This window comes from Petaurus breviceps, unplaced genomic scaffold (assembly GCF_028583685.1).
Source record: "Petaurus breviceps papuanus isolate PSGF00001 unplaced genomic scaffold, PetGlider_PUasm1.0 90994, whole genome shotgun sequence".
Classification (NCBI taxonomy): Eukaryota; Metazoa; Chordata; class Mammalia; order Diprotodontia; family Petauridae; genus Petaurus; species Petaurus breviceps.
Genome location: NW_027187393.1, coordinates 9,696,258 through 9,722,201, shown reverse-complemented (window position 1 = coordinate 9,722,201; position 25,944 = coordinate 9,696,258). Strand labels below are relative to the sequence as shown.

The 25,944-nt window shown below is 38.5% G+C and overlaps 1 protein-coding gene across 3 annotated transcripts in view; it reads right to left on the bottom strand.

Moving 5' to 3' along the window:
- Positions 1-25,944, bottom strand: part of PTPRT (protein tyrosine phosphatase receptor type T) — a 1,346,273-nt gene that overhangs the window by 670,974 nt on the left and 649,355 nt on the right. The gene's annotated exons all lie outside the window — the stretch shown is intronic.

Sequence of the window (25,944 nt, the reverse complement as noted above, 5' to 3'; positions counted from 1 at the left end):
TAATGTCATGGCTATATGGGCTGCTTTCTTTTGAGGCAACTTAGCTTTTTGAGATTTGAAGGTAAGGGATCTGGGTTTGAACCTAAGTGGAAATTTTCAGTTAAGAATCAGTCAACTGATGGGGCAGCCAGGTAGCACAGCAAGTAAGAGCACCGGCTCCAGTGTTGAGACAGACCTGGAGATCGAATCCCGGGCTCAGATACTTAGCACCCACCCAGAAAACACCTGGCCGTGTAACCTTGAGCAAGTTACTTAACCCTGATTGCTTAGAGGCGGCCAGGTGGCTCAGCGAGTAAGAGTACCGGCTCCAGTGTTGGGACGACCTGGAGATCGAATCCCGGGCTCAGACACTCAGCGCCACACCCAGAGATAACTGGCCGTAACCTTGAGCAAGTTACTTAACCCCGATTGCTCAAAAATAAAAAAATAAAAAAAAAAGAATCAGTCAACTGGTGTCCTAGAAATAATATTGGGTTTAGAGTCAGATCTGGGTTCGAGTGTTGGTTCTGTCACTGACTTCCTGTGTGACCTTGGGCAAGTTAGTTCATCTCTATGAACCTCAGTTATCTCATCTGTAAAAGGATGAGGGTTAACCTCTAAGGTCTCTTCTAGATCCAAATTGTTGGCTCCTAATTCCATTGCAGCTATAATACTGTGATTCTGGGACTACAGAGGAAAGTTTGATTTTAAGTATTTATTGTAGAATATTTTTTTCATTCTTTCACGAGATGATAAACAGAGGTGGAAAGGACATTGGAGATTTTCTAGCTCAATACCATCATTTTAGACATAAGGAAATTCAGGCTCAGAAAAGGGAAGTGTTTTGTGCAAGACCACACAATGCAATATGTAATCAAACCAGGATTTGAGCCCATGATTTCTGATTTTAAATCCAAGTCTGTTTCCACAATTTCTCTATCCTCCTATTCCCCTATGTACTCTCCTTCTGCTATTTATTCTTCAATCCACAATTTGCTAATTGCCTAGTCTTGTCCTAAGCCTTGAGCATTTAAAGGAAAGTAAGAAATAATTTCTATTCTTGAGGTATTTACAGTCTAATAAGGAAAATATTATAGCACAGTGGATCAAATCCTAGGCTTGGTGTAAGGAAGACTTGGGTTCAGATCTTGACTCTGACATGTACTAGTTACATACTCCTAGATACTCGTGAAGACTATAGGTTATGGACAAGCTACCAATATAAGTAGGTGGGCTGAGTTTCTAGGAGATCTCTTCACTAAGAGAGTCATAGGTCCAGGCCCCTTCCCTTTTCCCTAATAAAGAAAATCAATTTCACTAAGTCTTAAGAAGTGAGTGTTAGTGGAGCCAAGATGGCAGAGTAAAAGCAGGAACTTTCTTGAGTTCCTGCTCCAACTACCTCTAATACCTAGAAAAAATGACTCTAAACAAATTTTAGTGCTGCAGAACCCACAAAGTGACAGAGAGAAACAAATCTCCCACTAGAAGGCAAGCTGGCAGGCCAACAGGAAGGGTCTATATCATCAGGCTGGGAGTGGACTGCAGTCCCATGTGAGCCATGCCAGCCCAGACCCACGTCAGAGACTGGCCAGAGCAGACTTCAGGACAGTGAATCACTAACAGATGTTGCGGTTTCAAGACCTCAACCTATAAACACCAAAGAGAAAGTAAAAAGTGAGTGGGGCACTCTGTTGGAACTGGGTGAGAGAAGTGCGAGGAGTGGCTCCTGCCCCCAGGACAGCTGAGGTGGCAGCAGCTGTAACCACTGCCACTGCTTCTGGCTCCAGGCCTACAGATCATAGGGGGACCAATTGGCTGACCAGAGAGCATTTCCAGGAATCTCTTGGTTGGTGCTGAGGCAGGATTCTCTTGCTTTTCCCTGCTTGGATCGGGGTCACAGTCTTGGGTGGCAGTCCTGAGATGAGGAGCACTAGTGTGGCAGAGCTTGTTGAAGACTGTGGAGAGGCAGTCATCCTCATAGTTCTGAGGCAGGTGCCTGGGAAAAGCTTTGACAACAGCTGTGCAAAACCCCATAAATTTGGGACACAGCAGTATCCACTCTGGAAACAGAGTTCTACAATGGCAAAGAGCCCAAAAGTCAAGTAATTGGCTGTCAGGATGAGCAAACAGATGGAGTTCCATTAGACTATAGAATCTTTTTTTAGGGAAAAAGAGGATGAAAACATAGAACCAGAAGAAGACAACAAAGTCAAAACTCCTGCATCAAAAGCTTCCAAGAAAAATATGAACTGGTTATAGGCCATCGAGGAGCTCAAGAAGGATTTTGAAAATCAAGAGAAGTAGAAGAAAAATTGGGAAAAGAAATGAAAATGATGCAAGAAAATAATGAAAAATGAGTCAACAGCCTGACTGAAGAAAATAACACCTTAAAAATAGACTAACTCAAATGGCAAAAAAGGTCCAAAAAGCCAATGAGGAGAAGAATGCCTTTAAAAGCTGAATTTGCCAGATGGAAAAGGAATTTCAAAAGCTCACTGAAAAAAAATACCTTCAAAATTAGATTGGAGCAAATGGAAGCTAATGATGTTATGAAAAATCAAGATGCTATAAAACAAATTTAAATGAATGAAAAAATGGAAGGCAATGTGAAATGTCTCATTGGGGAAAACCACTGATCTAGAAAATAGATCCAGGACAGATAATTTAAAAATTATTGGACTACCTGAAAGCCATGATAAAAAAGAACCTAGATATCACCTTCAAGAAATTATCAAGGAAAATTGTCCTGATATTTTAGAACCAGAGAGCAAAATAGAAATTGAAATAATTTACTGGTTGCCCCTTGAAAAAGATCCCCCCCAAAAAATTCCTAGGAATGTTATAGCCAAATTCTAGAGTTCCCAGGTCAAGGAGAAAATATTGCAAGGAGTCAAGAAGAAACAATTAAAGTATTGTGGAAACACAATCAGTATAACACAAGATCTAGCAGCTTCTACATTAATGGACTGAAGGGCTTGGAATATAATATTATGGAGATTAAAGGAGCTAGGATTAAAACCAAGAATCACCTACCCAGCAAAACTGAGTATAATACTTCAGGAGAAAATATGGACAGTCAATGAAATAGAAGACTTTTGAGAATTCTTGATGAAATAAAAAGAATTGAACAGAAAATTTGACTTTCAGATACAAGAAGCAAGAGAAGCATGAAAAAGTAAACAAGAAAGAGAAATGATAGAGATTTTTAAAGTTGAATTATGTACATTCCTACATGGAAAGATAATATTTGTAATTCATGAGACTTTTCTCAGTATGAAGATAGTTGAAGGGATTATATATGTGTATGTGTGTATATAGGTGGGTGTATGTATATGTATATGTGTGTATATGTATGTACATGTATACATAGACAGAGGGCAAAGGTGAGTTGAATGTGAAGGGATATCAAAAAAATCAAATTAAGAGGTGAGAGATGAATATATTGGGAGAAGGAGAGGAGGACAGAATGGGGTGGATTATCTCAAATAAAGGAGGCAGGAGGGGCTGTTACAATGGAGGGAAAGAGCAGGAAGATAGAAGAAAAAGAGTCAACCTTACATTAGATTTGGCTTAAGGAGGGAAATAACAAACACACTCAATTGGTTATCTTACCCTAAAAGAAAGTTTGGGGGAAGGGGACAAGATGGAGGGATGATAGAAAGGAGGGCTGATTGGGGGAGAGGGTAGTTGGAAGCAAACACTTTTGATGAGGGACAGGGTCAAAGGAGACAATAGAATAAATGGGGGTGAGATAGGATGGAGGGAAATATAGTTAGTCTTTCACAATATGACTAATATGGAAACGTTTTGCATTACTATACATGTATAACCTATGTTGAATTGTTTTTCTTGTCAGTGGGTGTGGGTGAGGGGAGAAGAAGGGAGAGAATCTGGAATTCAAAAGTTTTAAAAACAATTGTTAAGATTTAAAAATAGTGTTTTTTATATGCAACTTGGAAATAAGCTATATAGGCAATGGGGTATAGAAATACATCTTGCCCTATAAGAAAGTAAAGGTGGATTAAGGGAGAACATAAGAGAGGGTGGATTGGGGGAAGGGGAATTCAGTAAGCTTATCATCTTGGGGTGGGGGATAGGCGAGAGTGGGGAAGAAAATCTATAACTCAAAATCTTGTGGATATGAATGTTGAAACTAAAAATAAATTAAAAAAAGAAAAAATGACAGTGTTTCATAAACATTTGGTGTTTGACTCAACAGGTGGTTAGATTGTTTTTAGAGAAATTTGTTAACCTTTTTACTAGCTTCATTGGGACATGGGAGGAGAAATCTAAATGAAGTGCCTCTATGTCCTTGGTTAGGTCCAGTTTTCAGAGGGACCAGTATTTCTATATGAGCTCTCATTGTAGTCATCTACTAGGACCTAGCAGCTAACAAGATTTCAGTCCCCTCCCTTCATTCACAACAAATCTGAGTACATTAATCTGTCACCAGCACTTATTCAGCACGATCAAAAGAAAGCCAGAATAGCCTTGGCCTTCGAGAAGCTTGGTGTCTAGTTAGCTTGTTGACAGGCAATTCAGAACTTTACCCATTGCATCTAAATGAGTGTGAGTTTATGGACTTGCTCCAATCAAGCACAGAAATGCTGAGAGGACAGAGAGTAAATGAGCCATCTTTACAGGAGCAATGGAGATTAGAGCTACTGAGATTTAGTTTCAAGATCTGAATGGTGAACTGACCCCTTAATGTAATTCTTCATCCTCAGGCAGCAATCTCCCAACTGATTCTGCCTTTCTTTGTCCTGCTGTGAACACTTGTAACAGTTTGACTTTCCAGATATTCCTACAGAGAGAAAAAATGCTTCAAATCGCCGAATCAAGAGCTTTACACATCCCTCATACGTGGCTTTGGTGCCTCTTCCTTCATTGTAGATCAAGATCAAATCTTTGAAGAAAATGTGAGATACAACCATGACCATCAGTTTTCCAATAGGATTCAAGTGGCCCACTCTACAAGTCCAACCTGACTTTCAAGACCTTGTACCCACAGAAAGTAAGTTTCTTGAGGGCAGAGATAGTGTCATTTCTGTCTCTGTACCTTTGGCACCTTGAATAGTCTCTATGCATTAAGTAGTCTCGGATGCATCAAGTACTTAACTAGGCTTAATGATCACACTAATAACAAAACCCATATCCATTTCTTATTCCTGTCAAGTAGAGATTCTCTACTCCAACCAAGTTGCTACATTTGATCTCTCTGCTCCTTGGCTTGCTCATTTTTCCCTCCTTGACTTTCCACATGCCACTCCTCCTTCCAGCAGGGTACATTGGACTAGGAGTTAGAAAGTCTCTGGATTCGGCTTCTTACTCTGCCATTAGCTACTTCTGTGCCCTTAGGCAAATTATTCTCTGGCCCTCAGTTTACTTATCTTTAAATACTTGTACTATAAGTTTCTAATAGCACTTGTAAAGATTATTGACATAGTGGGTATGTGTTGCTGCTGTTGCTGTTGTTTTTTTTTTTTAACATAAAGCACCACAGAAGTGAAAGTTATAATTCCATTCAAGTCTTCCTTAGCTGTGTGACCCTGGGCAAGTCATTAAACCATATTTGTAAAATGAGCTAGAGAAGGAAAAGGAAAACAACACCAGTATCTTTGCCAAGAAAACCTCAAATCAGGTCACAAAGAGAAAGGACTGAACAACAAAACAAGGTACAGAGGATATGAGACAGGCAAAGAACTGCAGGTCTATCATTCAAAGATCAACACATCCAAATACTCATGATAATATTGTCATATGATGGTGTATTTTTCCCAACTATAGAAAATTATAAAAACTGCCCCTTAAGGTGTAGAGAGTTTGAGTTCTGTGTCTGTGGAGAGGGTATACACACTGGTGAAATCATAAGTAAGGGAAATAGTAAAGTATCATTCTCCTTGACTAATTCTTATCAATCCACATCTTCAAAACCTGGCACAAAATTTGCCTACGTCTCTCTTTACACTATTCCATGTCTTTAGTAATTTCTTTGTTTTGTAACCACTGAAGCTCAAGGCAATGCTGTAAACAAGGCACAACATGCCTGGATTTAGCAAAGGATTTGACAGCATCTCTTATGATCTCCTTATGGATAAGATGAAGAGAAAGGGGCTAGGGGAGAACACAGGTGAGTGAATTCAAAACTGGCTGAATAGCTGGACCAAAGCATAGCCATTAATAGACAAATGGCAAACTGAAGGGCAATGTCTAGTAAGGTTCCAGGAGTTTGGGCCTGGCCTTTGTGCTGTTTCACTTTTTTATTAATGACTTATATAATAGTAAAGATCAAATATTTATCAAATTTGCAGATGATAGGCATAGCTAACACATTGAATGACAGAGTCAGAGGAGGAAAAAAAAGATCTTGACAGACTAGAAATATTTATCAAATCTATTCAAATGGAATTTAATGAACATAACTAAGGTCTTACATTTGGGTTAAAAAATCAATTGTATTTGTATATGATTTCAGAGTAATGGCTAAACAGTAGCTGTTAATAAAAGATCCAGGGGCAGCAATGAACCCTGAGCTTAATATAAGTCAATATGTCATGTTAACAAAAAAGTATTAAATTCTAAAAGGATTTGTTAAGAACCTACTATGTACCAGGCACAATTATAGCACTAATGAAACAGGTACAGAATTGCATTCCCTTAATTAGTTAATATTATGCTAAAAAGGAACAGCATGTATACAGATAAATTAACACAAAATATATACTAAGTCATTTCAGGAGGAGAGAACCCAAAACTGGAGAGATTGGGAAAGGTCTTATCTAGGAGGTTGCACTTGACCTGCATCTTAAAGGAAGCTAGAAATGCCAGAGTGGGTGCAAGGAGAGTGTATTCTGCAGCCAGGAGGTGGAGCAACTCCTCACAAAAGCACAGAGGTTGGAAATGAAATATATATACATATATATATAAGGGAAATAGCAAATCAGCTTGTTTGGTGGGTATGCAGATAATGCAAGGGGCAGTAACATGCAGTAAATATGGATGGAGAAGTTAGAGGCAGAGTGCAAAGAACTTTAAATGACAGATGGAGGAGTTTGCATTTTATACCAGAGATAAAAGGGAACCTGGAGAAGGAAATGGCAAACCCTTCCAGTATCCTTACCAAGAAAACTCAAAATGGGGTCACAAAGAGTAGGACAAGATCGAAACAACTGAACAATGACAAAAAAAAGAGGTTCCCCAGAGCTTCTTGCACAGGGTATGACTTGTTCTGATCTGTGATCCAGAAGTTTCATTTTGGCAAGCATGTGGAGTATGGATTGGAAGGGGAGAGACTAGAGTTAGAAAAACCAGTTAGGAAGGTGACTATGGCTTTAATGTAAAGAGTAAATGAGTGAGCACCTGAATGAGGAAGGCAGATAGCTATGTTACTAGAAAGGAGATTTCAAGCAAAAGCATACTATGGGCCAAGCACTGCTAATTTTACAAATTTTATCTAATTGGATCTTCCTAATAATCCTGGGAGGTAGGTGCTATTATTATCCCCATTATGCGATCAAGAAAACTAAGGGAAACAGAGGTTAAGTGATTCACCTAGAGCTACAGAGCTGGTAAGTATCCAAGGCTGAATGTGAACTCAGGTCTTCCTGATTCCAGGCTCAGTGTTCTATCCACTCTGCCACCTAAATGAGTAGAGAGGAGATAAAAGAGAAATGCTGTGGAGGTCAAACTGACAGGACTTAGAATTTGACTAGATATGGGTGGAGAATAAGATAAAGTTGACCATGACACAAAGTTATGAACCAAAGCAACTGAAAGGTTGATAGTACCCTCAACCAAAATAGTGAGGTCTGGAACAAGAAATGGATTTGTGGCAGAGGGAAGGAAGAGAATGAATGGTTTTAGACATATCTGAGTTTTGGATGCCTTCAGGACTTCCAATTGGAGATGCCCAAAAGGTAATCAGTTACTTGGGATGGGACTCAGCAAAGGGATTGGGGGAGGGCATACAGATGTTGGAATCTGTATGTATAGATATGATATGTATATATAGATATGATATACAGATATAGATATGACCATTGAAACCATGGGAGTTGATGAGATCACATAGAGAGAAAGAATGGATAGACATAGGAGAACCTAGTGCAGAGTCCTAGAATACAGACATATACTCACACCTACTGAATCACAACTGTGTTCCTATACATGGAGAATGATGAATAGTCATATATGTTGAAGGAGAATCAGAACACAGCTGTGTCCTGAAAATTCAGTAAGGAAAGAGTGTCTAAAAAGAAAGAGTGGTCAGCACCATCAAAAGATGTAAAGAGATCGAGGATGAGGCAAAGATCACTGAAGTGGCAATCAAGAAAATGTTGCTAACCTTGAAGAAAGCAGCTTCAGTTTAGTGATGAGGCATGAAGGAAGATTTCATTAAAATGAGAAATAAATGGGATGTGATGGAGGCAGAAAGAGTGAATAATTTTTACTGGGGATCTGGCTATGAAAAAGGGGCAAGAGAGGAGGCTAGGTGGTGCAGTGAATCTCAGAGCACCAGCCCTGGAGTCAGGAGGACATGAGTTCAAATCCGGCCTCAGACACTTGACACACTTACTAGCCATGTGACTTTGGGCAAGTCACTTAACCCCAACTGCCCTCTAAAGAAAGAAAAAAGAAAAGAAAAAAAGGCACAAGAGATGAGATAATAACTTGAAGGGATGGAAGGGTCAAGGGAAGGTTTGGTTTTTTTTTTGTCTTTGTCTTCATTTTTGTTTGTAGCAGATTGTTTGTTTCAGGATTGGAGAGAACTGAGTATGTTTATAGGCAGAAGACAAGGGAAGAGTGGACAAAGGGGAACTACAGATTAGTTCATCTGTAATCCACTCTGGTTTGACCTCATCTGGAGTCTTAAATTCAGTTCTGGGTACCATACTCGAGGAATGAAACTGACAAACTGGAATAACTCAAGAAGAAAGGAATGATAGGACCAAGACACTAAGAGGATTGGAGATCACAGAGTGAGAGGATTAGATCAATGGAATTCAACGTATATATACATAAATATATAGGTCAGCACATACTAACACTTAACAAATTCAATCATCTGAACTCAGTCCTGGAGATACAAGCCAAAAAGTTAACATAGAATACAGTCCTGCCCTCAAGGAGAGCAAATTCTACTGGAAGGGTAAATCATTTACATAGATATGTAAATAGAATAAAATTTCAGGAAGGAGAGAACACTATGGAGGTAATAAAAAGCTTCTTATAGAAAGTATCTGAGATGAACCTTGAAGAAAGCTTGGTATTATGAGTTAGGAGGAAGAGGGGGAGAAAGAGTATATTCCCCATTAGGGAAGGCTTGTTTGGAGGGAGTGCAGGTAGGTGTGATAGTAATGGCAATTAAAGATTCCCCTGTATTGGCTTGGTTTTCAAATTGATTGTATTAAAACCCAGAGTTTGTTCATCCCACCTGTGGGATGGGCTTGTTGATGTGAAAAGAAAGTCCTGAAGTGGGAGGAGCTGGTGACGTAGATTTGGAGAGACACTGGAGAGAGGCGGAAGATCTTTTTTGGAAGCAGCACCTCGTGGAGAGAGAGAGAGACTAAGAGGATTGCTGGTGGCCGCTTTGAATTGCCCTGGACTTTAGAGACCTGCCCCCTGAGCTGCCAAGGACTGAGGAGACATGGCTGTTTTGCTGGTACTTTGTCTGTCTGTTTTGATGTTATTTTGCCAGATTTGTCCACTGGTGAAAGACTGTCCTGTTGAAGAAGTCCTGGAACCTGGCATTTGGTTAAGAAGGCCTGAGACTGTCCTGCAGACAGAGAGTGAATACTGTCCACTGGTGAGGGACAGTACTGTTGTTGCAGGGGTCTGGAGACTGTCCTGCAGACAGAATGAATACTGTCCACTGGTGAGGGACAGTACTGTTGTTGCAGGGGTCTGGGAGCCTTTCTGTTGGTTCAGAAGCCCTGAAGAAGGATTTTCTTGTTGTATGTTTACAGAAATCCTGGGAGAGGGCTTTGCTAATGTGTTCAGGGGTTCTAGGGCTGTTCTACAGACAGAGGATAAATTCATGAAGGGACTGGCAATGTATCTTATGGCCTTGCTAAGCCTTGTCTCTCCAGGAACTAAGATTGCTGAGAACTTGCCTCGTGTCAAGATGAAGAAAAGACCTCCATTTGGGTATTAAGTGCTGTGTTTAAACTTGATGTAACTCTGGGGTAGATTCAACTGTGATCCAGGGGTGGGGAACTTTTGACTTTTTTGTGTTCTATGGTTGAGCAAATGAATGTATTTTACTTATGTTTGGAAACTAATCTCCATTTGAGAAGAGGGGCTTTGTGGTGGACTTAATTAAGGTATAGCCTAGGGGTGGAGAAGTATTTGGAACAGAGACTTTGTAATTGATTGAATGATTGGAAAGTCCTGGGGTGGGGTAGGCCTTGGAGATTATTTAATCACACTTAGTAAATGCTGTATTTTGAATGATGTCATGTTTTGATCTTCTCTGTTCTGGGTTTGTTACTGAATAAAATAGAGAGCACCTATGCTGGTATTTTGAACCTGGGAAGTTGCCTTTCCTTGGCATTACATTACAGTAGGGGGGAATCACAGAGGAAGAAGACAAAATGTGAAGTTGAGAATAAGTAAGTAGGTCACTACAGCTAGAATGTACTGTGTAAGAAGGGGAGTAAGGTGAAATAAATCTGTAAATATAGGCTGGAGTCAGACTATAAAGGACATTAAATGCCAAACTAAGAAGTTTGTATTTTGGCCACATGGAGCCAATAAAGGTTCTTGAGCAGGTAAGAGATATAGTAAAACCTGTGTTTTAGGAAGATTATCTTGACAGCCGTATGTCAAACATGTTGAATGGGGGAGGGACCAGAAGTAAAGTGACAAATTAGGTAGCTATAGTTAACTTAGTGTTTACTGGCTAAATTTCTTTCTCAAAGATCAAGCCTTAAACCCAATTCACTCTGGATCTCTTGGATAGGTCTGTGTCCAAGCACCACTTAACGGTTATTTTTTGGGCCCTCCTGGCTCCGAATAAATATAAATAGTAACTATTTCTCTTTTGGCCAGCAACCCAGAGGGTCTTCCCCTCCCAGTTTGATCTTTTTTCTCTCTCTTTTTTTTTTTTGTTAAAAGGGTCATCCCTTACCTTACTTCTTAAAAAGACCTATTCACTGAATAGGCGTTGCCTCACTATATCCTGGGCCACTGCCAGTTGTCTTGATCAACATTTGGCCACTGGACCCAGATGGCTTCGGAGGAGAAAATGAGGTTAGTTACTTTGCATAGACCTCCCTCACTTAAATCAAAGTCAATTATAAGTCATGTCATCATCTTGTTGATGTCATGGTCCACTTAGAGAATGAAGGACAAACCACACACATAAATGATTAGTGATGAGGACCTGCCTCAGGGTGATAGCTATGTGATTCTAGAGAGGAATGAAGGGAATAAGCATTTATAGAGTTTGCTATGTGCCAGGCACTGAGCTAACTGTTGTGCTTTTTGTTTTTTACAAATACTATCTCAGTTGATCCTCACAACAACTGTGAGAGATGGGTATTATTATTACACTCTTTTTACAGTTGAAGAAACTGAGGCAAATAAAAATTATGTGACTTGCCCAAGATCACAAGGTAGTAAGTGTCTGAGACTGAACATGAAATCCTCTCTTCCTGACTCTAGGCCCTGAGTCACCAGCTGCCTTTAGAAAAGGCAATTCATACAAGATATGTTATTAAGATATCATTGACAAGAATTCACAAGCTATGGGGAGAGGGTGAAGAAGAATATAGAGTTAAGGATGACTCCAATGCTATGAACCTCAGCAATGAGAGGGACTATGGTGCCCATATCAGAAAGAGAGGAAGCTTAGAAAAGGGGAAGGTCTACAGAAAAAGAGAATAAGTTCTTTTTCAGACATGCTGCGTCTTAGTTGCCTACAGTACATTCAGGTGAAGATGCCTAGTAGGCAGATGCTGGTGTGAAATTGAAATTTAGAAATGAGACTATGACTGGATAGTAAGATTCCTAAGTAATCTGTGTAGAGATGATAACTCAGTACTTGGAAGATGATGAGATCATCAAAAAGAAGGTGTCTAAAACAAAGAGAAGAACATTTAAGACAGACACTTGGGGAACAACCACAGAAGAGAACAATCTGGCAAGGGAGACAGAAAAGGAGTAGTCAGACAAGCAAGAAGAAAACCAGGAGAGAGCAGTTTCACAAAAGCTGAGGGAGGAAAGACTATACATGAAGGGGGAGTGCCCAAAAACGTCAATGGCTGCAGAGATTTCCAAAACAAAGAGCATGGAGAAAAAGCAAAAAAATTAGCAATTAGGAGATCAGTGGCAAAACTTGGAAAGAGCAGTTTTAATTAAGAGGTGGTTTTGGAAGCCAGATTTCAACAAATGAGTAGGAGGTGAGGAAATGAAGGAACAAGTATAGATGAATTTATCTAGGAATTGGCTTTAAAAAGGAGACAAGAAATGGAATGAAACTTGAGGGGGTGGAATGATCAACTAAGGGTTCTTTTAGGAATAGAGGAGACTTAAGTATATCTGTAGGCAGCAGGGAAGGAGCTAGTAGATTAGGAGAGATTGAAGATAATTTGACAGAACAGGGAAAACTTAGTCTGAAGAGGAGAAAATTTAAAGATAGGTATGATCACTACCTTCAAGCTTTTGGAAGTTTGTCATTAGGAAGATGGATGAGACTTGTTCTGCTTAATTCCAAGGGACAGAAATTAGCAAGAAGGATAGAAGCTAAGGAGAAGCTGATTTAGGCTTAATTCAAGGAAAACCTTCTTAACAAAGCTCCTCAGAAATGGAATGACTTATCTTCTTCATCTTCCAGAATAGGCTAAATGATCCCTTACTAAAAGTGTTATATAAAACAGGGACTCCTCAGCTGTCAGATGGCCTGGAGGGCCTGTCATATCTCTTTTAATGCTGAAATTGCATTAACTAAGCCTACAATGTCCTGCACACAGTGGGTGCTGAACAAATATTTATGGGTTGCATTTGCTACTGTATTTTTAAAGCTTTTCCCAAGGCAAGAGAATTTTCAGGACTCAGGGTTGAAGCTCTTAAATCCTGGTAGGGAGAAGGGGAGCTATTAGAAAGAAGGGCTTCTAATGTTTCCACTACTACTTTATTCATTGCATTCATTATTGTTATTGCCTGCTGTAAATGTTTCATTTTGCTGGAGGTGTTCAGGTCTCACAAATCATAGTGACTCCTTTTACTATTCCCGTCCTTCTTTTCCCCCCTCAGTTATTCGTGTAAATAAGTAACATGGGCCCTAAATCACACATCTGTCTGACTGTTCCCAGCATGCTTGTCTCCACAACCCAAATCAAGGAGAATGTGTATCTGTGTGTTTCTGGGGCAGGGAGGCGAGCTGAGGGCCACTCTTGCTGCACAGGGGGCTCAGTCCTGGAGTTCTTATGTTAATTCACTCCCCTCTTCCCAAGTATGAATCTCAACATTAAAAAGTAGTTTAAATTTCTCTACAGAGTGAAGCCCCAAACATTGATGATTTCACTTCCTCCTACATTGGCCTCAGGGGGTTGATAAAAATCAAGTATTATTATCCCCATTTTACTGGTGGGGTTAGGCAATTTAGCCAAACTGACACAGTGGTTAGTACCCAGGTCTGAAACTCACAGAAAATAAAACTTAGAAAGAATTCCAGAGTCATCTGGTCCATGAAACTGAGGTTCTTGCTGTTTCTCACACAATACTCCATCTCTCATTTCCATTCCTCTTGCCTAAATTACATACCCTCTTCACTTCCACCTCTCATATCCTTAGCTTCTTTCAAGTACTCAGATCAAGTTCTACCTTCTATGCGAAGCCTTCCTGATCCCTGATCTCTTCCCAAAAATATTACTTTGTATTTATTTTGCGCATTTTTTGTAGACACAGGATATAACTTTAAAAGCTGAAAATTGCACTAAATTTTTTTTGGAACCCCCTGTACTTACATATGTACATGTTGTCTCTCCCAATAAAATGTAAACTCCTTGAAGGCAGGGACCATTTCATTTTGATCTATGAATCCTTTTATCTACTACTGCGTCTAGCACACAGAAGATATTTAGTAAAGGTTTTTAATTAAGGTACGATTGAATTATTTCTACAATATTTTTCACTTTCCCTTTCTCTTTCCTCTTCTCCTCAGCAAATTAATACATACTCACAGCTTTAACTACCACCTTTATTGTAAATGACCCCCAAATCTCAGTCTCTAGCCTCAACTTTTCTCTTGAGTACCAGTACCATATTTCCAACTGCCTTTAGGAGAGTTCCCCTTGAATGTGTTACCTGCAACTCAAAGCCAATATATCTGAAACTGAACTCATTATCTTTCCCAAAGAAACCTTGTTCCTTCTGCAAAGGCTTCTTCAGTCTTCCAGGATTCCATGTTTGAAGCCTTGGTGATGCCTCTGACTCTTCCCTCTCCTCTACCTTCTTCACCCATCACTTGTCAAGTTCTGTAGATTCTATCTGAGATGTATCACCATTCCATCCTCTCCTTTCTATTCCTACTTGCCACCACCCTAGGAAAGACCCATAAGAACCATTCACCTAGAACTAATGCTCCACCCTCCTAAATGGTCTTCCCACTTCCTGGGTCTGCCCACTCTAATCCATAAATAAATAATCTTACTGATAAATCTTCCATATAGAAATCTGATAGTGTCACTTTCATTGAATTCAATCCAATCAATGAAAATTTATTAAGTGTCTACTAAGGGCAAGACAAAGATACATAATCCACTTATCAGTCTCAAGAAGATTATGATCTGATAGGAGAAAAGGCTATATACAAGTAGAAGTAATACAAGGGAGAGTGACATATGTGCATGTGGATGCGTGGAAGGAGAGAGAATAGAGAAAGTATTATGAGAAATTTAGGGAGAGACTACTTTCACTGGGAAAAAGGAGGTATCAAGGAAGTTTCATGGAGGAGGTACAATCTAAATTGTCTTTGCAGGAATACTGGGACTTCAACAGATAAAGACAAAAGGGGGTGGGTACCATTCCAGGAATAGGATACAAGATGAAGTGAGAAGAGGCATAGATATGGGAGAAGGTATATGAAGATAGGTAGTCAAACTGGCTTAAAGGTAGAGAAAGTGAAAGCAAGTAATATGAGTTAAGGCTTGAAAGGTAGATTGGAAACAGATCGTTAAAGTCCCTGAGTGGTTTATTCAGTAAGCAATGGGACAGAGAACAAGTCAGTCAAGCATTTATTGAGTTTACCATGTGTCAGGCACTGTATCTAGCACTGTGGACGCAGAAAAAAAAATTTTTTTTAAAGATTTACATGATCTGATCCAGAAGAAAATAAAGAAAATAATGTATATAATGACTCACAATAAATGGAAAGAACAATCACAAACAATCAAATTTACAATTTGATACAAAATTACACAGTGCAAGTATGGCCTCAAGGAAGAGAAATAAAAGAAATCTTTTTCAGAAGTGAGATGTCCAAGTTGTACATATCTGCAGATTTTTAAAATATACTACTCAGTTTAGGTCTTTTGTTTTTCTGCTATTTGCTTCTTAAAGCAAAAAAAAAAAAAAAGATCATTTTGATATGGTATAGTTCTCTGGGAGAAGAAGGAGGAGGACAACAGGGAGAAATTTAAGTGATATAAAAGCAAAAGGCATTAATATGCAATTGTTTAAAAAAAATCATTGTAATTGTCTAGGTGATGCTGGTACCCTTGACGATAATATATTGGTTGAAAAAAGGGGAAAGTTTAGGAGAAGAATAATGAGTCAAGTTTTAAACGTGTTGAGTTTGAGATATCTATATTCAATTAGAGATATAGTAAATGTAATGCAGGATTTGGGAGAGACATTAAGGCTAGCAATGTATGGCTGCAAGAGCTGGACTATATAGAAAGTTGAGTGCTGCAGAATCCATACTTTCAAATTGGTGGAGGTGAAGACTTTTGAGAGTCCCTTGGACAGGAAGCAGATCAAATCAGTCAATACTTGAAGAAATTAATTCAAGCTAATTCACTGGAAGGTCAAACACTGAAGTTGAAGTTTAAATACTTTGGCCACATAATGAGAAGATGGGACACAATGGAAAAGACCCTGACGCTGGGAAAGACTGTTGCAAAAGGAAAAGGAGATAGTGGCGGAAGAGATGGATAGATAGTGTCATAAAAACAACAAACATGAAGTTGGAACAGACTTGAGAGATGGTGGAGGATAGAAAGGTCTGCCATACTATGGTCCAGGGGGTCATGAAGAGTTGGAGACATGAATTGAACAACAACAGATACAAAGATCAGGAAATCATCTTCAGAGAGATGATAATGGAACCCACAGGAGTTGAAATAGTGAAATAGTGTAGTGGGAAAAAAGAAGTGGGCCCAAGATGCCTTAGAGGACACCCATAGTTTAACAGTATGAAATGCTGGGAGATTCAGTAAAGGAGAACTAGGAGGGGCCAATGTTACAAAAACCTTCAGAGGAGAACGTAACCAAGAGGTGCCAAAGGCTGCAGAAAAATCAAGAAAAATGCGTATTGAGAAAAGGGCATTATGCTTAGCAATTAAGAAATCAATGATTACCTAGCAAACAGCTGTTTCTGTTGAATGATGAGACTGGAAGCCAGACAGTAAAGGATTTAGAAGGGAGAGGAAGAGAAATGCAGGCACCGATAGTAGACTGCTTTCTCAAGCTTAGAAGGGGAAAAGAGACACAGGACATTAAGTAATGAGAATGGTTAGGTCAAATGAGGTACTGTTAAGGATAAGGAAGACATGGGCATATGTACAGCCTGAAGGTCAGGTCAAAAGGAGAAGAGAGAAAGAGAGGAGGGGGTGCACAGTTTTGCCTTGGCTAGGAGGGTTTTTTTTTTTGCCACTTCCTACAACATAGGGATGAATGTGAAAATAGTAGAGGAAAATGTCTGAATGAAGTGAAATGAGGAAGAAATAATAAGAGGGAGCTCAGAATAAGTGGCCTTAAATGAGCTCCTCAGATGAAGGGGTTAGAGAGAGGGGTGCCATGGAAAGCTTGAGGAAAGACAGTGATTTGGAGTGACAGCTATGGTTAATGGAATAGCAAATTAATTAGGAAGTCATAAAAGGAATGCCCTGATGCAGTGAGTACTAAGTTGAGATTATGTAATATAAATTTTAGAGTGAACCCAGCCAACACAGTTTCATGATTTTCTTCAGCTTCCTTCAACAGCACATGAAAAGGAACAAAAGAGGAAGAAGGGGAATCATCTAAGGTTGGCATTCAGCAATTCAATATCAGCAACAGGATGAGGGTGCAAGAGTGTAGAGGCTGGTGGGGAGTAGATTTGATTTACTAAGGGGTCAAGATGGGTAAGTAGAAGAATGTATAGCTAGTGCAGCTATGAAATTCTCAAAAAAAAAGATCTAAAGGGTTTAGAGGTCTTAAAGAGAAAAAATAGGGTTAGGAGTCATAAGACACAGAAAAGGATGAAATGATAAAATATTACAATCAGATAAAAGGAATTTGTAATTCATATACATTGAAGTATAACTAACAGTCATGAATAATGAGAACTGAGTAGAAGGAAGAACTAGAAAATTAGAGTATTTGATGGAACTTGAATATATGTTGAAGTCACATAGTATGAGAACAGGAATTAGGGTGGAGAGACTAAGGAATGAATGAAAATGTCCTGGGTGTCAAGAGATAACAGTCACTAAGGTCTAGATTGGGTGAGAAATTTGGATAGCATGAGCCAGTTAAGGTTACTGAGGAGTGATATGATCAGAGTGGTAGCTAAGAGAATTGTTTGAGTATCAGTATATGAAAGATAGATTGAAGAAAAGATAGAATGGTGGAAGACAGAACAGTTAAAGAGTTACAACCATACTCTAGGTAAGAAAATGTGAGGGCCTGCACTACAGTAGTCACAGTGCAAGTGAATATATGTGATATTTACTATGTTGGTAGAAATAATTGATATAACTTGGTCTTTGGGTATGTGGGGTAAGAGAGGAATACTCCAAGATTATGAGTACATATATACATATATTCATTTCTTTAACATATATACATAAAATGCTCTCTAACAGGTATAAATAAAGTGTTCACTTATAAAAATATGAGAAACAGAACAAATTAAAGAGAAGGAGGGTGGGCATGTTTTGGGGAAAAGATAATGAGTTCAGTTTGTAACATGTTGAGCTTAAGTTCCTTCACAGAAAGTTAAGTGATGCTATCCAGCAGGCAGTCGGTAATGTGGCATTAAAGTTGTAGGAAGATAAAAAATAAAGATTGGGAGTAATTTCTGTCATAATTATTGTTCCTTGAGGGAAAGGAATGTCTCTTTTTTGCATTTGTAAACACATTGCCTGGCACATAGTAGGTACTTAATAAATACCGGTGCCCAACAATCTAGATGAATAATTAGATGAGATCACTTGGGAAAGAGTATAGAAAAGATGACCAAGAATAGAACCATTGGAGACACACACATTTTAGAACTGAGAGGAAGATAACAAGCCAGTGAAAGAGGAAAAAATGTCAGAACTTGTGAATGATTTCCCATTGCCCAGAGTATAAAGTCCAGGTTCCTCAGTATGGAACTCAAGACTCTATGATCTGGCTGCAGTTTTATCTCAGGTTATGATATCTTGTACACTGTTCCACCTGGTTTAGTGTATTTGCCATTCCCTTTACATTTCCTTGATGCCTTGTTCCATTCTTATGTTTGGAATGTCCTCTCTACTACTCACACATACCTGCTGAATATACCCATATTTCAAATACCACTTCTTCCATAAAGCCTTCTCTTATTTCCTCCAGGAAGAAATAGTTTTTGTCTTTTAAGACTTCAGTGAAAACTTCCTTTATATTTCTCTCACACTCTTACATGACCCATTTTTAAAAAAATTTTAGTCACTGGTAAATGGGTCCTCCTATTCCCCTCCTAGCCTACCTGTAAGCTCAATGAAGGCAGAGGTCTTTTGTATCTTCACATCTGTCAGTGCCTAGCACAGTGATTTGATTAATAAAAAAAGGCAGTTGAATTGAATACATTTAAATTCATACCCATGACAAATGGTCATGCAGCCTCTATTTGGACTCAAGTAGAAAATAATTTATTACACTGAAGAAAATCATTGCATTGTTGGAGAGCTCCCCTCCCTTGATAACAAACTAAAACTTATTCCCCTGGTTCTAGTTTTATCCTCTGCCAACTATTCAGAGTGCTTGTGTTTTCCATGGCAGAACCCTTAAGATACCAAGTTACTTCAATTATACACACACACACACACACACACACACACACACATATTATATATGTATGGGCACATATGTATGTGTACACATTTTGTTGTTCAGTCTTCAGTCAAGTCTGATTTTTCGTGACCCCATTTGGGGTTTTCTTGGCAAAGATACTGAAGTGGTTTTCCATTTCCTTTTCCAGCTCATTTTACAGATGAGGAAACTGAGGCAAACGGGGTTAAGTGATCACAGGGTCACACAGCTACTAAATATATGAATCCTGATTTGAACTTAGGAAGATGGGTCTTCCTGATTCCAAGCCCAGTGCTCTATCCACTGTGGCATCTAGCTTCCCTATATGTGTGTGTGTGTGTGTGTGTGTGTGTGTGTGTATATATATATATATATATATATATATATATATATATACACATACACATATGTCTATGTGTTTATGCATAACTATACATATACATATAAAATTATTGATGTCTTTTGTTTTTATATCAACTTTATTTCTGAACACAGTCCTTCCTCGAACCCTATCTGGTAAACCATCCTTTGCAACAAAGAAGGAAGGAGTAGAGAGGAAGAAAAAAGCAGTTCAATTAAACTTACCAACACATTATTTAAGTCTGACAGTATGCATAATGTTCCCATGCATGGTGCTGCACCTCTGCAGGGAATGGAAGGAGCTCCATTTCCTCATCTCTTATCAAAGTATGTGGAGTACTGCTTGAGTATGCTCACCATTGTGGTCACACTTGAATGTGAGAGTGCTATATGGAATAATAAAAGGAACACTGTCCTTAGAACACAAGACCTGAGTTTGAGTCCCAATTCTCACAATTAACTCTAGTTTAGATGTCACAGCCCAAGCCTCAGTTTCTTCATCTGTAAAATGAGAACATCAGTACTTCTTACTTCAGAGAACTGTTGTGAGGATAATATTTTGTAAAACTGTGTGTGTGATTATTAATAATAAAAACTCATACTGGGGTCTAAGCAAAGCACTACAGAAATGGCAGGACAAAGAGTCAAAGGGAATTATCACCTCTTACATTCTTAAAGCTATTCTTACATAAATGCATTCTAATATCACTAGCTTTTTTTAGCTACCATTTTACAATTGATGCATGTTGAGCTTCTGGTTAGGTACCATCCTTTATATTTCTCTCATTCCTCAAAAAAAAAATTAATTGCTGTCTAATCATGTTTCTGCAATCCTGTACTTTTGATTCGTACCTCCTACCACACCTAATCCTCTTTCCCATCCTATGACATTCTAAGAATAATCATGGCCTTGTATTCAACAGCATTGCCATATGCTCAGGCAAGTTTAATGGCAAAAGAGACTAACTTCTATCATTAGCTTAGCTTCTGCCCAGTCCAGCAGAAGTAAAAGATAAGCCAATCTACTGGGTATTCAGCAGCTAATAGGAAATATATCTTTGTGTCCCCATCTGTGTATGAGAAAAGGTCATATAGACCCAGTTAAAGTCCACTTCCCCCCTCCCTTCTTCCCCAGTGCCAGGCTGGGAAGGATTAGTACAGAATCAATGGGTAATTCTTGTCTGTGATACCTGTGAAGAAATGAAGAAATCCAAGAGTTCAGCCTCTAGCCTTCATAACACAGTCATTTTGCAACCACTGGAGTTATTTAAAAATTCATAATTCAATAATGACTTAGCACCAGACAAATTTTTATATTCTACAATACTGTCTTCCCCCTCGGCTTCTCTGTACCCCCAATGTCTCATCATTTCCAACGTTTTACTGTGCTGGGCCATTTCCCAAAGCTGAGGGTTTGCTAATAATTCTCCCTTAGATTCCCTTTCTCTCCTTCCTGATACTGAGCCCTCAAATACCATGAATCAAAGCTCCCTCAGGACTGGGGCCAGGAACAGGCAGAATCTTTCTGTAAGTCTTTAAGAGTCAGTGACTCTTCCACTGCAGTCTGGCTACCTGCCATCCATCCCCTGGCATAGAGAAGGGATCTCTTCAGGAAGTACGTGCTTGACACCATGGAATCCTGCCAGGGAGAATGGAGGAGAAAAGAAGACTGGCTTTTGTCAAGATACACCTGGTTCTGAGGGCTCTAGCTTCAGATTTTATCGCTAAGCCAGACTTTAGAAACAACAGAAACCTAGGTCTGGAGGGACCCCATGGGTCACCTAGTCCAATCCATACCTCAACAATAATTTTCTCCACTACATATGTAATATGTACTTAAAGTGATCAAAAGTTCATGGGATCAGAGAGTTCATAAGGATCTCTGGGGCCATCTTGTCCAACTCTTTCATTTCTATAAAATGAGGAAGAAAAAATAAGACAGAAAAGGTAAATTGAGACCCAGGGAGATTTAGAAACCCAAGCTCAAACAGGTGGTGTGAGAGGTAGAATATAGACCCTCAATTTCTCAAACCAGAAGAAGTATTCTTTCTAATGTTTTTAAACTCAGAAGAACTTCAAGAAGGAAGAAGCCATCACCTCATGAAACAGGACCATTCCAGCTGAAAATTTTGAATTGTCAGGATGATTTTTCTCCTTTATTTCAAGACTAAAATTTCTTCTTTGCCACTTCCACTTGCTGTTCATTGTTCTTCACAAGAAGAAATATGATCCCATTTTATAAGTGACAGTTCCCCAAATAGTTGGACACAACTGTCTCCCTAAATGTTTGCTTCTCCAATTCTTTCAACCAATCATTTAGTGCCACGATGTTCAAGTTCTTTACCATCTGGGTCATCTTCCATTGGACATTGTAGTTCATCAATTTGTTCCATAAAATATAACACTCAAAAGTGAACAGAAAGGGGCAGCCAGGTAGCACAGCGAGTAAGAGCACCAGCTCCAGTGTCGGGATAATCTGGGGATCAAATCTGGGCTCAGACACTTAGCACCCACCCAGAAACACCTGGCCGTGTAACCTTGAGCAAGTTACTTAACCCCAATTTCTTAGGGGCAGTGGCTCAGCAAGTACGAGCACCAGCACCAGTTTCAGGATGACCTGGGGATCAAATCCGGGCTCAGATACTTAGCACCACACCCAGAAATAACTGGCCGTGTAACCTTGAGCAAGTTACTTAGCCCCGATTGCTTTAAAAAAAAAAAGTGAACAGAAAACTCCCTATGAGGTCTGACAAAAGTATAGTATAGAGAGACTATCACCTCCTTATTCTTAAGAGTTATTCCTGGGGCGGCTAGGTGTTGCAGTGAATAGAGCACCGGCCCTGGAGTCAGGAGGACCTGAGTTCAAATCCGGCCTCAGACACTTAACACAAAAACTAGCAGTGTGACCTTGGGCAAGTTACTTAACCCCAACTGCCCTCCAAAAAAAAAAAAGCAAAAAAATGTCTTAAAAGAAAAAGAGTTATTCCTTAAGCTTAAGATCTCATTAAATTTCTTGGCTGTTGTTTCACAATGTGGATTCATAGTGAGTTTGCAATCAGGTAAATCTCCTAGATCTTTTTTTTTTTAGGCGAAGTGCTCACAAGTCACATTTCCTAATACTGTACTTATGAAGTCAATTCTTGAGCCCATGTAAAACTTTATATTTATCTTTATTGTTATTTTATTTTTAGTGCAATGTTCACAGGATTATGGATTTAGGAATGGAAGATATGGTAGAAAGCATAGAGCCCAACACCTTGATATTTTATAGATGAGGAAACTTTGACTTAGAGCAGTTAAATCATATACCTGGGCTTAGATAAGTAGGATGTGTTTGAAGCAGTATTTGAACTCAGGTCTTCCTGATTCCAAGTCTAGCATTCTATGCACTGTGCCACCTACCATAAGGTAGCTATTCTAGGTTGTCAGAATCATTTGAATTCCAGTTCATTAATCCCTCTAAGCTTTGTATTTTCTAAACATTTGATAAACATGCAATATATGCTCTTGTTTAATTCAATGAACAAAATGTAGAATAGTTCAAGACCAAGAACACATTTCTGGAAATAGCCTCCCAAGGTGATCATTGAAAGTGCTAAATCCCTCCAATCATACTGATGTCTTGTCTACATCTCTCTATATATTTTTAAAATTTTATTTGTATTTTTCATTTTCAAATTATCTCTCTCTTCCCATCCCTCTTCCACCTAAGAAGGAAAGAAATGATACTCTTGGGGCGGCCAGGTGGCTCAGTGAGTAAGAGCACCGGCCCCAGAGTCGGGAGGACCTGGGATTGAATCCAGGTTCAGACACTTAGCACCCACCCAGAAACACCTGGCCATGTAACCTTGAGCAAGTTACTTAACCCCAATTGCTTAAAAAAAAAAAGAAATGATACTCTTCATGAATATGAAGCCACACAAAACATATTTTTATATTAGCCATGTCCTCCCCAAAATTCAAAGAAAAAAATAAAGAAAAATATATGCTTTAATCTGAGCTCTGAGTCCATCAGTCCTCTGTTTGGAAGCAGATAGCATTTCTTATCCTGCATCCTTTGGAATTAATGTCTATCATTGTACTCATCAGAGTTACAGTTTTTCATAATTGATTATTTTTGCAATATTGCTGTTACTATGTACACTGTTCTCCTGGTTCTGCTCACTTCACTTTGTATTTATTCAAGTCTTCCCAGGTATTTTATTTCTGAAGTCATCCCCTTCATAATTTCTTACAGAACAATTCCGTGATACTCCTGAACTATAACTTCCTCAGTCATTCCCCAATTGAAGAGCATTCCCAGTTTCCAATTATTTGCCACCACAAGAAAAGATGTTATAGATATTTTTTGTATATATGGGCCTTTTCCTTTTTCTTTGATCTTTTCAGGATACAGACCTAGTAGCAGTATTTTGGGGTCAAAGGGCATGCAAAGTTTTATAGCTCTTTGCACAAAGCTCCAAATTATTCTCCAGAATGACTGGACTAGTTCATAATGCCACCAATAGTGCATTAGTGTAGCTATTTTTCAGTATGTCCTTTCCAGTATGTCATTTTCCTTTTCATTTATCATAACCAATCTGATAGGTACAATGCAGTATTTCAGAGGTTTTTCTAAAATTTGATCTCTAATTATTAGTGATTTCAAATATATTTTTTCATATGACTATTCATAACTTTGATTGCTTCCTTGAAAAATTGCCTGTTCATATCCTTTGATCATGTATCGATTGGGTAATGACTTATTTTTATAAATTTGGCTCAGTTCCCTATATATTTGAAAACTGAGATTTTAATCAAAGTAGTTTCCTGCTTTTTATTTTGATTTTAGGTGCATTGGTTTTGTTTGTACAAAAATTTTTAAATGTTATGTCATCAAAATTATGTATTTTGCCTCCCATGAACCTCTCTATCTCTTGTTTGGTCAGAAACTCTTTCTACATCCACAGATCAGAAAAGTAATTTTCATAATACCCTAATTTGCTTATTATATCATCCTTTATGTTAAACCATGTACCCATTTTGAACTTATTTTAGTATATTGTGTGAGATGATGGTCTACACCTAGTTTATGCTAGACTACTTTCTAGTTTTCCCACTGGTTTCTATCAAACAGTGAATTCTTGCCCTAATAGCTAGGAACTTTGGGTTTACCAAATGCTGGGTTACTGTGTTCATTTGCTCCTATATATTGTATACCTAATCTATTCCATTGATCAAACATGCTATTTCTTATCCACTACCAAATATAACACTTAATCATTAACACTTTGTAGCATAATTTGAGATCTGGTTGTTCTAGGTCACATTTCTTCACTTTTTAATTGTAATATTCTAGAACTCTTTTTCCCACAAATGAATTTTGTTATTATTTTCTAGCTCTAGAAAGTAATTCTTTGATAGTTTGATTAGTATGGCCATGAATAAGTAAATTAATTTAGATAGCATTGACATTTTTATTATATTGGCTAGACCTACACATAAGCAACGAATATTTCTCCAATTATTTAAATAATTCTTATATTGATTTAATCCTTATTTGTGTAAAAAGTATTTTATGAAAGCATTTATATAGTTTCTGCGTGTGTCTTGGCAGGTAAGCTTCCAAGTATTTTATACTATCTGAAGTTATTTTATTTTTTTTTGTCTTTAGATAATTTTTATTAATTTGTTTGTTTATTTTTAGTTTACAAGATTCAATCCCACAATTCCTTGAGCTTCACATTTTGTCCCCCTCCTTCCCCTCTGCACCATGGCGGCATACAGTCAAGTATAGGATCTGTAAATACTTGTACATTAGACATTAGTCAGGTTATAAAGACAGATTGTATCAGATGGAATGAAAAATGGTAAAGAGGACATAAAACCAAACAAGAAAAGTTAAAAAAGATCAGGTAGTTTGCTTCAATCTGGATATAAACTCAGTTCTTTCTAGTTCTTTCTCTGGATATAGAAATTTCCCTCCATTATGAGTCTTTTGGGATTGACTTATATCACTGCATTGCTGAGAAGAGTCCAGTCTATCAAAATTGGTCATCACACATACATTGTGTCTGTAATTGTTTACAAATTTCTCCTGGTTCTACTCTTCTTACTCAGCATCAGTTCGTATAAGCCTCTCCAAGTAAATATGAAGTCCATCTGCTCCTCATTTCTTATAGCACAATAGTATTACATAACATGCATATACCACAAATTGTTCAGCCATTCCCTAATTGATGGGCATCCCCTTAATTCCCAATTCTTTGCTACCACAAAAAGAACTGCTATAAATATTTTTGTACATATCGGTCTATCTCCCACTTCTATGATTTCTTTGGGATATAACCCTAGCAGTGGTATTGCTGG